The following is a 14,012-nucleotide window of genomic DNA, read 5'->3' on the forward strand; positions in this document are numbered from 1 at the left end:
GGGGCCCGGGACAAGGGGATGGGCCGATCCATGGAAAGGCCAGGTGACACCGTCTGAATTCTGTAGGTAACACGGCCGCCCAGCGGTCTGAAGACGTGGCGTTTCCATACCGTGCCAAGTCATGAGAACTCCAGAACGCTGACATTCCCTAGAGACAATTAAAACCCCACTCCTCTCGTCTGGTATCGCATGCCGCAGAATGTCATCCCAAACCGCTGAGACATGCACACGGGATGGCGTTCAACCCACCTGCTTGTCTGCGGAACGTAAGGAATATCTGTCTCTCTGTGGCACCGTGAGAAACAGCCACGTGGTGGATGAGGTTTTCCATGCGGACACAGAGCTGTCCCCGTGGGACTGATGACTTTATCCATCCCCGGGAACAGATGGGACACGCAGCGTGCCAAGATGCCAGGCTCATGCAACACTGCGCTCCGTCTGACTGGTCTCCCTCAAGCCTTGGACTGAGGCATCCGGTTCTATCTTTGGAAACTCTTGATTTTGAGCACAAAATAAATGAGGTACTAGCAGGTTATCACCCAAAGCGTAAAATGATAACCATGAATCCGTACTGATATAGGTTGTTGGTTAAATGAACAAACACACAGGGGAGAAGAGGCATATCTCCCATGGAGAAGAATTCCAAATAATTCACCTAAATTGTCGGGACTCGGGGCGGTGGAGCAGATCTCCCCACGCCTTCCGTGTGCACTGGGCAAAGTGACTTTCTTCCAGAGAATAACCTTATGGCAGAGAAACCCGATCCACACACCTCAACCAGGTGATCAACGCCGACAGTGATGAGTCAGGTTGATGTATGCACCTGGATACGAGGTGATGTGAAGGACACTTCCACTTCCTCTCAATGATTTCCTACCCAAGAACCTGTAAGCCCAGTCAAACCAGGAGGAAAACATCACAGAAACCCCAACTGAGGGGCGTCCTACAAACTCCCTGACCAGCACTCCTCTAAACTCTCAAGGTGATCAAATACAAGGGTGGCCAGAGAGACCAGCCCAGCCCAGAGGAGAGCAAGGACATGAGACAACCCATTGTAATATGGGATTCTGGATGGAGTCCTGGGACACAACAGACATATCCGGGGGAAACCAAGAAAATATGAATAATGTGTGGGCTTTAGTTACTGGTGATGTATCTGTGTCTGTCCATTAATGGTAACAAATGCATTAAAGTCATGTAAGGTGTTAACGGGAAGGGGAAATGAGTGTGGGGTCACAGGAAATCCAATTATCTTCACAACCTTTTTCTCATCCTGCTTAGCCTGACTACTCTAAAAATATATTTTTTTTTAAATTTTAAAGCTTATTTTTTTTAAAAAGCTACATGGGCTTGGTGTAGTCGGGATGCCCGTGGGAGCCATGCATTTCCCTTCTGCTCACAAGAGCGTCTCTGTCGTCTGTAAGTCTTGGCTCCCAAGATTGGGCCACCGTCTCCGGAGGCAGCAGAAGGAGCTTCCCTGGAGGGTGGTCTCTGACGGCAGGTGCGTGTGTCGGGGAATCAGGGGTTGGGCAGCAGTATGGGGATGTGCACGGAGCAGGCTTGCTCCAGGTTGGGTGTCTACAGGTTGAGATGTTCTGGGTTGGCTCCATCAGTAGCCCCAGTCATGCCTTCTTGTCAGGAACACGTCGGGGGCTTGTAGTGGGTCCGTGAGCATCCCCAAGCATGCGTGAAATTGTTAGTAGGGGCTTACCCACTGGCGTGGTTGCAGCCCCCGGTCTTTGTCCACAGCTTCCTGCCTCGATTTCTACTTGGATTCGCCCCAGCTCCAAGTCAAGGAGGACGCAGTCTTGACAACGATCCTGTCCCCAAAGCCGTGCCAGGGGAAGGGCTCATTACGCTGGGTGTGCAGGATGCATGCTTGTCGCTCTGGGTCCACAGGGGCCCATCTGGAAATTCCGGTCCGTTCACCAAGGATTTACCAGAAATCTCACAGAGCCGAGGCGTTACCTTTAAAGATAATGGGCAAATGCAAACATTCATCTCCCCTTCAGGGAGTTCCAGGAACCAAGCAGTCTGCGCAAACTCTCAAATCGTGTGGGAAAGCTCTGCGAGAGGGGACGGCCCTCAGAGGGAGATCATTCTGGGGCACGGCAAGCTCAGGAGCTCTGGGGGTGCAGCAGCTGATGGGCAACCATCACCTTGCATGGGGAAAGGTCCTTTCTCGTGTGGAAGTTGCCGTGTGTGTGCATGCGCTTTGCACAATTACCCGCGGTAATGTGCCGTGGTCGCTGGCATCTGAACCGTGCATGGGGTCGGGGGGGGCATGGGGTTTCAGGAACTCCATCGTGGTCACCGAAACCCGAGTGTCCAAAGCCAACTGGAAAGAGGCGTCCATGGTGGAGCCGCCTGGCTCTCCAGTTCCCTCTCCCGCGGCTCATGTGATGGAGACGCCGGCGCCCACCACCTCCCCGAGTCTGGGGACGGCACCCATGGCAAACGCAGGGGACGCAAGGGAAATCACGACCCTCAGGGACCCAAGTTAGCAGGGAAACTGAGGCATAGAGGGCGGCAAAGTCATCCATCTGGATGGACCTCACGTCAGGACACGGGGAGCTTATGAAATCACACACACATACACGCAACCTGCGCACACACGTAGTTTCTGCCTTAGACATGGAACCTTCACGATAACCATATAGCTGCAGTTCTTCTTTTTAACTTTTTTAAAAAAGATTTTATTTATTTGAGAGAGAGAGAGCATGCTCAGGAAGCAGAGGGAGACGCAGGCTTCCTGCGGAGCAGGGAGCCTGATGCAGGGACTCGAACCCAGGACCCCGGGACCGTGACCCGAGCTGAATGCAGACGTTGGAGAGGTCCCAGAACGTGGGTAAGGCTTCAGCGAGCGGAATAAACCCAGAGCTGCATGAAGACACGAAGCGCAGTGTCTCGGAGGACGCGAGGCAATTTCGTGGCATCCCTCGTTGGATGCTCTTCCATGGCAATCAGGCGGCTGTGAACAGGGACGCAGCCAGACCGCGCCGCGTGCCGATAGCACCTGAGCGCATTGCACCTACTTCTTCGGTGCCCTGGGGCGGCTGAAACGAATGCCCCCGAGAGCTCGGAGGCCCAGCATGACGGAAGAGTGTTCTCTCCCAGCTCCGGAGCTTGGAAGTCCAAAACCACCGGGTGGGCAGAGCTGGGTCCTCCTGGAGACTCCGAGGGCGCCTCTGTGGCCAGGCTTCTATCCCAGGTACTAGCGGCTGCCGGCCATCCTCTGCGTCCCCTGGCTGGTGGACACACCCCCCCATCTCCGCCTCTGCCTACCCCTGGTCTTGCCCCCCACTCATTACACTTGGAGCCCAGAGACTTCAAACGCAGATCCTGTTTCCCAGCAAAAACCTTGGGGCTCTGACTTCCCATGTTTCAAGGTCCCAGCATCGTTGTGCAGAAAAGCCTCTGTGCGCATTTTATTATTTTTCTCAATTTTTTTTTAAATTTAAATTCGATTCGTCAACCTATCAAGCCGTGCATTTGAAGAGGAGAATTAGATACAAAGTTGCAAGCCAGCTCTGAGATATTTTCACTGGTTCTGAGACCCCATTGCTTGAGGCTGGGTGGTTCTGATTTCCCCTAAAACAGCCACAGGCTGTCTGGGCTTCCGGGGGCACAAGGAGAGCTTGTGGGGATTTCTAATCAGGCAGAAGCCCCTCCCGTCAGCCCCCTGGGGCAAAGGGTTTTAATTCGCTTTTCCCCTATGACTACTGCGGTGCAGCATCTTCTTACCTGCCTCTGGGCCATTTGGAGCTCTGCTTTGGGGCAATATTTCTCCCTATCTTTTGCCCAATTTTGTAAAAAATGGGATTATTTGTTTCTCTATTATGGAGTCACAAGAACTCTCTGTATATTCCAGATGCATGTCCTTGATCCAATACATACTTCCAAGGGGGAAAAAATGCTTTACTTAAAAAACAAACAACAACAACAACAAAAAAACACTTGACCAAGCTGGGGAAATTTTTTATTTTTTCTTTTTTGGGGGGGGAATTTTTTAAAAAAATCTGTTTCGTTTTGCTTCGTGTTTACCTTCCAGGAAGATTAAAACGACAAAACAGCAAGAATATACATGAAAGTACTCTGAAGGGAAACTGAAAAATCCGTTGGTCCGAGGGGAACGCGGTAGAAGATTAAGGTAATTTATCCTAAGATCCTAAATCTCCTCTGACTGTTCCTGCCTTTCCCAAATTTCCACGGGTTTGTGTTTGTGAGGGCACGCTCCACGTAATCTGATTTTTATTGCTGTAAACAGACAGTGATGTATATCGCCATGCTGACCATCCTCAGTAAACTATGACGGGTACGGATATTTAAAAAAAAAAAAAGAACAATTACTCTTTCTTTTTTTATGGCTTCTTGAGGCATTCGATCTGCTTTTGCAAGCCAAAAATTTTGAACGTCCTCATGAATCTGCCCAACGCACTGATGACTTTATTATGTACATAAAACTCTATTAACTGCATCCCTGGGCTCATCGTAAAAGAGAAGGTTCATGCCCGTGATCAGTATTTTTCAATTACAGTGGACGAGGATGCTCCGTGGGCTACAGCAAGCACAACGCTCCATGTTGGACAGAAAGCACTCGGACCAGACTGGATACCCACCATGCTAGACCCAGTCATCGTTTTCACATTTGCTCGGGGCAGGGACGGTGCCCGACGAGCACACTACTCCTTACAAACCGAGGGCCACCCATTTCCCTGGTGCATTTACCTGTTCAGACCACAATGGGATGGATTTCCGGGGACTCTTAGATGGTAACGTTTAAAGCAAAACGAGAACTTTTCTGTGCACCTGCTCTGGAAGATGAGTCTCGGGAGCATTGACCATTAGGAAAACCCATCACGGGGAGCCCACGTTTTGTGTTGACCGGGTTGTGCGCAGCCAAGCGGTGGCCTGGCCATCCTTGTGACCGACTGCAACCAGTCAAGACGTGGAGGGACCGGGATGAGGGGTTCAGGTGGCTCCTAACCTGGCGGGAGCTACTAGACTTCATCATAGGGGGGACTTTTTAAACCTGTGGTTTCACCCCTGTAGGTATTGCCCCGCATGATGCCCAGCAAAATCAGCTCCTGTGTGTGCAAGGATCTGCCCATGGCAACACCATCGGTGAAGATTTCCTTTGCTTTGGGCACAACGGGGATGAGCCAGGCTGGGGTGGGCTCCTTACCAGGAATCTGTCCCCTCTTGGGGGGACGACCAGCCTCTTTGTGTTACTGAGAACATGATAGACCCTTTGGACTTTGGCTCTTCCAAACTATGTCCCCTCTCTCCCCTGCAAACAGCCCCCACCCTCCATCTCTAAAACCGCTACCCTCTCCAAATGCAAGAAGAGAACTTGCCATCCTATAAGGGCTTTCATTTTTTTTTTAATTAAGATGAGCGCCCTTGAATTGGGAATGAGTCCTCTTGCTGTAGATTTTGAAGACACCGTTTTCTTCCTAATTTCTCCACCTATGGCCACTCCTCTCGGTGGTAATAGGACGTCACACTGAAATTTGGGACTAATGTCTGAAGCTTTCTTACCGTTTTTGTTTTTGTTTTTAGTGACCGGCATTTAAGACAATGGATCAAAAACCAGCTCCTCACTGTCAGATTCAATTCAGGATCAGAAGCACTGTTAACCGTTTCTGCGCAGACGACCTTAACAGAGCAGTTAGGTCCCAAGTGGCCTCCAGTTTAGGAGAAAAAATAAAGGAAGCTCCCCTAGTCGGGTGCTTTCTGCTGCGTAGCTACTGGTCCTTAATTTGAAGACCTATTATTTCAAGTCATACGACCGTGGGTGGGACAAGTCCCCGCGGGTCCTTTAACCTGGGGCTCCCTGTGTCGGTGCTGAGAGTTTGACGGTCAGTGGAAGGCAGTGAGCTGGTCCAGGTGAGGGGTGGGCAGGTGCCTGACCCCCGACCCCAACACACACACACATGCACGCACGTGCACACAATACAATTTTTATTTCGGTGGTACCGCCTTGCCTTTCTGATGGTGCCACCTACTTCCACGTTTACTTCTTTTTTAAAAAAAGATTTATTTATAAGAACATATTATGAGCAACTATATGCCAGCAAATTAGATAACCTGGAAGAAATGGATGCATTCCTAGAGATGTATCAACTACCAAAATTGAACCAGGAAGAAATAGAAAACATGAACAGACCTATAACCACTAAGGAGATTGAAGCGGTCATCAAAAATCTCCCAACAAACAAAAGCCCAGGGCCAGATGCCCTCCCAGGGGAATTCTACCAAACATTTAAAGAAGAATTAATACCTATTCTCCTGAAACTGTTCCAAAAATAGAAATGGAAGGAAAACTTCCAAACTCATTTTATGAGGCCACCATTACCTTGATCCCCAAACCAGACAAAGACCCCATCAAAAAGGAGAATTACAGACCAATATCCTTGATGAACATGGATGCAAAAATTCTCACCAAAATACTAGCCAAAATGATCCAACAGTACATTAAAAGGATTATTCACCACGACCAAGTGGGATTTATCCCTGGGCTGCAAGGTTGGTTCAACATCCGCAAATCAATCAATGTGATACAATATATTAACAAAAGAAAGAACAAGAATCATAGGATCTTCTCAGTAGATGCAGAAAAAGCATTTGACCAAGTACAGCATCGTTTCTTGATCAAAACTCTTCAGAGTATAGGGATAGAGGGTAGATACCTCAATATCATAAAAGCCATCTATGAAAAACCTACAGCGAATATCATTCTCAATGGGGAAAAGCTGAGAGCTTTTCCCCTAAGGTCAGGAACGCGGCAGGGATGTCCACTCTCACCAGTGCTATTCAACATACTATTAGACATCCTAGCCACAGCAGTCAGACAACAAAAAGAAATCAAAGGCATCCAAATTGGCAAGGAGGAAGTCAAACTCTCACTCTTTGCAGATGATATGATACTTTATGTGGAAAACCCAAAAGACTCCACCCCAAAACTGCTAGAACTTATACAGGAATTCAGTAAAGTGGCAGGATATAAAATCAATGCACAGAAATGAGTGGCATTCCTATACGCCAACAATAAGACAGAAGAGAGAGAAATTAAGGAGTCGATCCCATTTACAATTGCACCCAAAACCATAAGATACCTAAGAATCAATCTAACCAAAGAGGCAAAGGATCTGTACTCAGAAAACTATAAAATACTCACAAAAGAAATTGAGGAAGACACAAAAAAATGGAAAAATGTTCCATGCTCATGGATTGGGAGAACAAACATTGTGAAGATGTCAATGCTACCTAGAGCAATCTACACATTCAATGCCATCCCCATCAAAATACCATCCACTTTTTCAAAGAAATGGAACAAATAATCCTAAAGTTTGTATGGAACCAGAAAAGACCCCGAATAGCCAGAGGAATGTTGAAAAAGAAAAGCAAAGCTGGCAGCATCACAATTCTGGACTTCTGGCTTTATTACAAAGCTGTCATCATCAAGACAGTATGGTACTGGCACAAAAACAGACACATAGATCAATGGAACAGAATAAAGAGCCCAGAAACGGACCCTCAACTCTATGGTCAACTCATCTTTGACAAAGCAGGAAAGAATGTCCAATGGCAAAAAGACAGTCTCTTCAACAAATGGTGGTGGGAAAATTGGACAGCCACATGCAGAAGAATGAAACAGGACCATTTCCTTACACCACACACAAAAATAGACTCCAAATGGTTGGAAGACCTAAACGTGAGACAGGAATCCATCAAAATCCTAAAGGAGAACACAGGCGGCAACCTCTTCGACCTCAACCGCAGCAACTTCTTCCTAGAAACATCGCCAAAGGCAAGGGAAGCAAGGGCAAAAATGAACTATTGGGATTTCATCAAGATAAAAAGCTTTTGCACAGCAAAAGAAACAGTCCACAAAACCAAAAGACAACTGACAGAATGGGAGAAAATATTTGCAAATGACATATCAGATAAAGGGCTAGTATCCAAAATCTATAAAGAACTTATCAAACTCAACACCCAAACAACAAATAATCCCATCAAGAAATGGGCAGAAGACATGAACAGACATTTTTCCAAAGAAGACATCCAAATGGCCAACAGACACATGAAAAAGTGCTCAACATTGTTCGGCATCAGGGAAATCCAAATCAAAACCTCAGTGAGACACCACCTCACACCCATCAGAATGGCTAAAATTAACAAGTCAGGAAACGACAGATGTTGGCGGGGAAGCGGAGCAAGGGGAACCCTCTTACACCGTTGGTGGGAATGCAAGCTGGTGCAACCATTCTGGAAAACAGTATGGAGGTTCCTCAAACAGTTGAAAATAGAGCTACCCTACGATCCAGCAATTGCACTACTGGGTATTTACCCCAAAGATACAAATGTAGGGATCCGAAGGGGTACGTGCACCCTGATGTTTATAGCAGCAATGTCCACAATAGCCAAACTGTGGAAAGAGCCAAGATGTCCATCGACAGATGAATGGATAAAGAAGAGGTGGTATATATACACAATGGAATATTATGCAGCCATCAAAAGGAATGAGATCTTGCCATTTGCAACGACGTGGATGGAACTGGAGGGTGTTATGCTGAGTGAAATAAGTCAATCAGAGAAAGACATGTATCATATGACCTCACTGATATGAGGAATTCTTAATCTCAGGAAACAAACTGAGGGTTGCTGGAGTGGTGGGAGGTGGGAGGGATGGGGTGGCTGGGTGATAGACATTGGGGAGGGTATGTGCTATGGTGAGAGCTATGAATTGTGCAAGACTGTTGAATCACAGATCTGTACCTCTGAAACAAATAATGCAATGTTAAGAAAAAAAAGAAGAAGAAGATAGCAGGAGGGGAAGAATGAAGGGGGGAAATCGGAGGGGGAGACGAACCATGAGAGATGATGGACTCCGAAAAACAAACTGAGGGTTCTAGAGGGGAGGGGGTGGGGGGATGGGTTAGCCTGGTGATGGGTATTAAAGAGGGCACGTTCTGCATGGAGCACTGGGTATTATGCACAAACAATGAATCATGGAACACTACACCAAAAACTAATGATGTAATGTATGGTGATTAACATAACAATTAAAAAAAGCAAAAAAATTTTTTTAAAGATTTATTTATTTATTTGAGAGAGAGAGCAAATAGAGGAGCCAAGGGAGAAAGAGAGATCTCAAGCAGACTCCGTGCTGAGCGACGAGCTGGATGTGGGGCTTGATCTCACGACCCTAAGATCGTGGCCTGAGCTGAAACCAAGGTCAGGTGCTTAACCGACTGAGCCACCCAGGTGCCCCCCTGTACCCTGTTTACTCCTCCCCTTTCAACCTGAATGCCTTGTGTTTATATCTCTAACCATCACACAGCCCTGGTTAGGACTCCCAGCCACGGTGCAGAATTGTACCGATGAGATCAGATGCCTTCCCTCATCCGCACATGTGGCTGGGAAAGCGTGTGGTCTCCTCGGGATTCAGAAAACCCCCCACAATTCCGAGTTTGCTGAAGGTCGTCAATGCCAGGTGATTTTGTCAAAGCCTTCTTCTGCCAAATCAAGATGACCCTGTGGGGTTTTCTTTCTCCCACCTGTTAAAAGGGTGAAGCACCTGGATTCCTTGTCATGAAGGAGCCCGGAATGATGCCCACCATAAGCCATGCTTGGTCAGGATCTGTCATGCTTTTTTCTACATGTGATGGGACGCCTGGGTGGCTCAGTCAGTGAAGCGTCTGCCTTCAGCTCAGCTCATGATCTCAGGGTCCTGGGATCGAGTCCTGCATCGGGCTCCTTGCTTACAGGAGACCCTGCTTCTCTCTCTCCTCCCCGCTCATGCTCTCTCTCTCTCTGACAAATAAATAAAATCCTTAAAAAATGTATTTCTAAATGTGATTTGCTAATATTTTGTTGAGGGTTTTTGCATCTTTGCCCACGAAGGAGATCCATCTGTGGTTTACCTTTCTTGTCTTCTCTTTGTTTTTGCATCTAGATAAGTCTGCTCTCATAAAATGACTTGTAAGTCCAGTTTTCTTGGTAATTTTTGTACAATCTGTGATATGTTATCACTAAATGTGTCAAAGAATTCATCAGTAAAACTGTTTGGACTTCGAGTTTTCTTTTAAAAAAATGCTTTTAACTAAAATTTGATTGATTTCATCAATACAGAACAACTCAAGTTACGTATCTCGTCTTGCATGGGTTTTGTGAGGATGTGAGGAATTGCTCTATTTTATGTGAACTATTTAACTGATAGGCATACTTTTTTTGTTATTATTTTCTTACTATCATATCACTTTCTGCAAGATATGTGATGAAATTGGCCTTGGGACTGAGCCAGAGCCGGCAAAAGAGGGGAAAATATCAGAATCTGCCCAGTTGCCAAATTCCACCTGTTTGGGTAGATTCCAGGAGAGAACAGAGAAAAGGAATGTGTGTCTGTGTCCAGATCCCCCTCTTCTTGAAAGGACACCAGTCACTGGATTGGGGGCCCACCCTATTCTAGCACAACCTCATCTTAACTAATTACATCTGCAAAGACCGTATTTCCAAATAAGGTGCACGTTGAGCTACAGCGGCAGCATGTCCCCAAGCCCGTGTATACCATCCGCTCTCTTGGAGGGATGCTGAGTGATTCGGCCACAGCACGCTGATACAGAGCCATGTGGATTCTCAGGAGATGCCCACTGTGGCCTCGCCGACAACCTGGGCAGGGGACCGAGGCAGGTAGAGCAGACAGGGCAGTTTGGACGAGACTTAAGACACCCTCAGGTCACAGCCTGGGCGTCCTGGTGCTGGATGATGCACAGGGAGCGTGGACGCAGTCACCCACCCACGGAAGGCTCTCGCAGGATGGCCAACAGTGAACAGAGAGGGTGTGTCTGAGCTGGGCGGTGTGCACTCCAGTGGAGACCCGCATGGTGCAGCTCTGGGGTGGACACAGGAGCTCGCTCAACTTGCACAAAGTTCCCGGGTTCTGGAAGACTCCAGACACACTCACGGCTGGCTGGCCCCACTGCTGTCCACTGCCCCCTCCATATCGAAGCCCTATGTCCACTGTCCTGCTGTGAGGAGCACGGCCCCATCTCCCCTGGGTCCAACTCCCGGGAGACATGTGGCGATGCCAGGTGTCGGGAGCAGGACTGGGTGGCCAGCATGAGCACGCTTGCACTTCCTGAGCTCGAGAAGGACAAGGACAGTGGTCCATGCCGCAGACAAGACACTTGGCACCTGCACAAGTCACGCCTCCATGTAGCACGGGGAGGAAGTCACACCACCCAGGTGTGTGAGCACGTGGGACTCCAGCTGAGGGTTTACTCCTCCTCACCGTGGCGGACGTGGCGGACGTGGGGGAGGCGCTGGATGTGGGACCTGGGTCCACATCACTCACCAACCCCCTGCCCTGATCCAACACACGCGTGTTGCACGCACACACACAAGATGCATACCTCTCACACATGCGTGTGCATCCACACCCACTCTCAGACTACACACACGTACACATGCTCACACATGTGGCCACCCCCCAACCTTATCATTTCACCACATTCCCTTCTTGTCACCCCTGTCTCTGAAAAGCTCGACTTTCTGCTCTGGATAGATGTCTCGTTAGTAATGTAATGTAAGTATTAATAATTGCTTATTAAGTAATTTGTTATATATAAGTATTAATTATTATTGCTCATTACTTATTAATTAATTTTACATATAATTGTTAATTATTTCTCATTACTTATTAATTAATTTTTACATATAATTGTTATTATTGCTTATTACTTAATTTATTATATAATTATTAATAATATTACTTTTAACTAATTTATTATATATGATTATTAATCGTTATTAGTTATTAATTTATTACATATAATTATTAATTATTATTGCTTATGACCTATTAATTTATTATATATAATTATTACTTATTACTTATTAACTAATTTATTATAGATAATTATTAATAATTATTACTTATTAACTAATTTATTACATATGACTATTGTTTTTACTTATTAATTAATTTATCACATAATTGTTAATTATTGCTTATTATCAATTAATTACTTTATTATATGTAATTATTACTTATTATTAACTAATTTATATATAATTATTATTATTACTTGTTACTTATTAATTAATTTATATGATTATTAATAATTGTTGCTTATTACTTATTAATTTATTACTTTTAATAGTTATTTATTATTACATTAGTAATAATCACATTACTAATTGCATTCATACACGCTGTTAATAAAATTGTATCTATTTTACTCGTTATAAACGAATTGTATTTATTTGACATAAATCATTTATATTTATCATTATATAAGAATATGTAACATAAACTTAAATAATTGAATAAAATTACTTAATAATTTATCATTAAAATTGAATGATACAAATTACTATCATTGTGGGACTACTATATTATCATTATGATTCTCATCTTCCTCTTGGCAGCACCGCTGTCATTACGATGGCTAGTACTGTGATCATGGTAGCGATGTCGTCATCCTGGAGGCAGTATCATGATTATTACTCTCATGGTAACGGTATTACTTTACTCTCACAGTGGCAGTATTACTGTAATTATTGTTACAATCACAGGAGCGGTACCGTCGTTGTCACGGGCACGGTATTATCATATCACCATCATCCTCACAGAGGCAGCATCACTCCTGAGCGGTATTACTCCCGTGATAGCAGGATTAGTCTCCTACTGCTCCCTCTCCGGACACAATAGCACTATCATTACGATATCATGGTCGGAGTACTGTGAGTACTGTCACGGCATCAGAGGCTGACACGGCATGGACACCAGCAGACACCGTACCAGACACCGCTGCAGGTGTTCTGTGGGTAGTAACTCACTTCAGGCTCTCAAAGCCCAGAGACGCATTCCCTACACTCACCCTCATTTGCACTGAGACGCTGCAGCACAGGGAGGTCAATACCTTTCCCCAGGTCCTCCAGCTGGGAAGTGGTGGAGCCTGGCTACCCCCCCAGGCCGGCTCTGCCCACAACTGGTTCTACCACCGGCCACCCCGTGCCTCCTCTCTGAATAGGATGTGCACATCTGCTTCTGTGCTTTGTGGGCCACCCTCAGCGTGGACTCGGGATGTGCATTCTTCTTGGGTTAAGCCAGAAGGAAAACCCTACACCAACACCAACATCAAACCTCCATCCACCCATCCATCCATCCATCCATCCATCCATCTATCCATCTCCCCATCTTTTCTTCTCAACTCTGTTCATGGCCCTGCTGCCCACTTACTCCTTCATGTATTCATCTCCTTTCATGGTCTGCAGAACGTGGGCTCCCCTGAACCTCACCTCAGCTCTTGGGACTCACACCTGAGAACATGTTATGTTACAGGGCACAGGTACTCTGCAGGTGTAATTAAGGTTCCTGCTTGCTGAGATTACCCCTGGATTACCCAGGCCGAGCCTGTGCAAGCACATGAGCTCTAAAAATCAGAGCTTTCTGCTTACAGAGGGCGGAAGAGGAAGTCAAAGCTTGAAAGCATGAGACCTTCTGGCGGCACATCTGCTAAGACCGGTGTCAACTCCAAAGACAACCAGCAATGCCCCCTCTACAGAGATAGAGGGCTTCATCATACTTCTTCACGCATGAAACAAAGAAGCTTCACCCCTGTTGGTGAAGTTTCTTTCCCCACCCCGAGCCTTCGTGAAACAGAGATGTCGGCATTCACTAAACCGTTTCTGAATGCCCATCTAATTGGATTCTTTCAACACATTTAGGTATCAATCTGATTTACAAAAGCATTTCTTCAGAGCTTAATTACAAGTGTACGCAACAGGATTTACACTTGAAGCTCCTCGTTTCGTTCTGCCATCCAGCTATCCAACCAGTTGAAAATAAACAAGTGGAGATGTATGCACGGTTTTGACTATGTCAACACAGCGTCTAAATCAAGCCGTTTGTTTGGTTTTAATTAGTGGAAGTTTGGCTTTAGTAGGAAAAACATCATTTTGGAAAAGAACTTAGTTCTAGGGTTGGAAAATTGTCATCAGTT

The sequence above is a fragment of the Eumetopias jubatus genome, unplaced genomic scaffold (assembly GCF_037043125.1).
Source record: "Eumetopias jubatus isolate StellerSeaLion01/CBP00866 unplaced genomic scaffold, mEumJub1_p1.0 scaffold_11, whole genome shotgun sequence".
NCBI classification, from domain to species: Eukaryota; Metazoa; Chordata; class Mammalia; order Carnivora; family Otariidae; genus Eumetopias; species Eumetopias jubatus.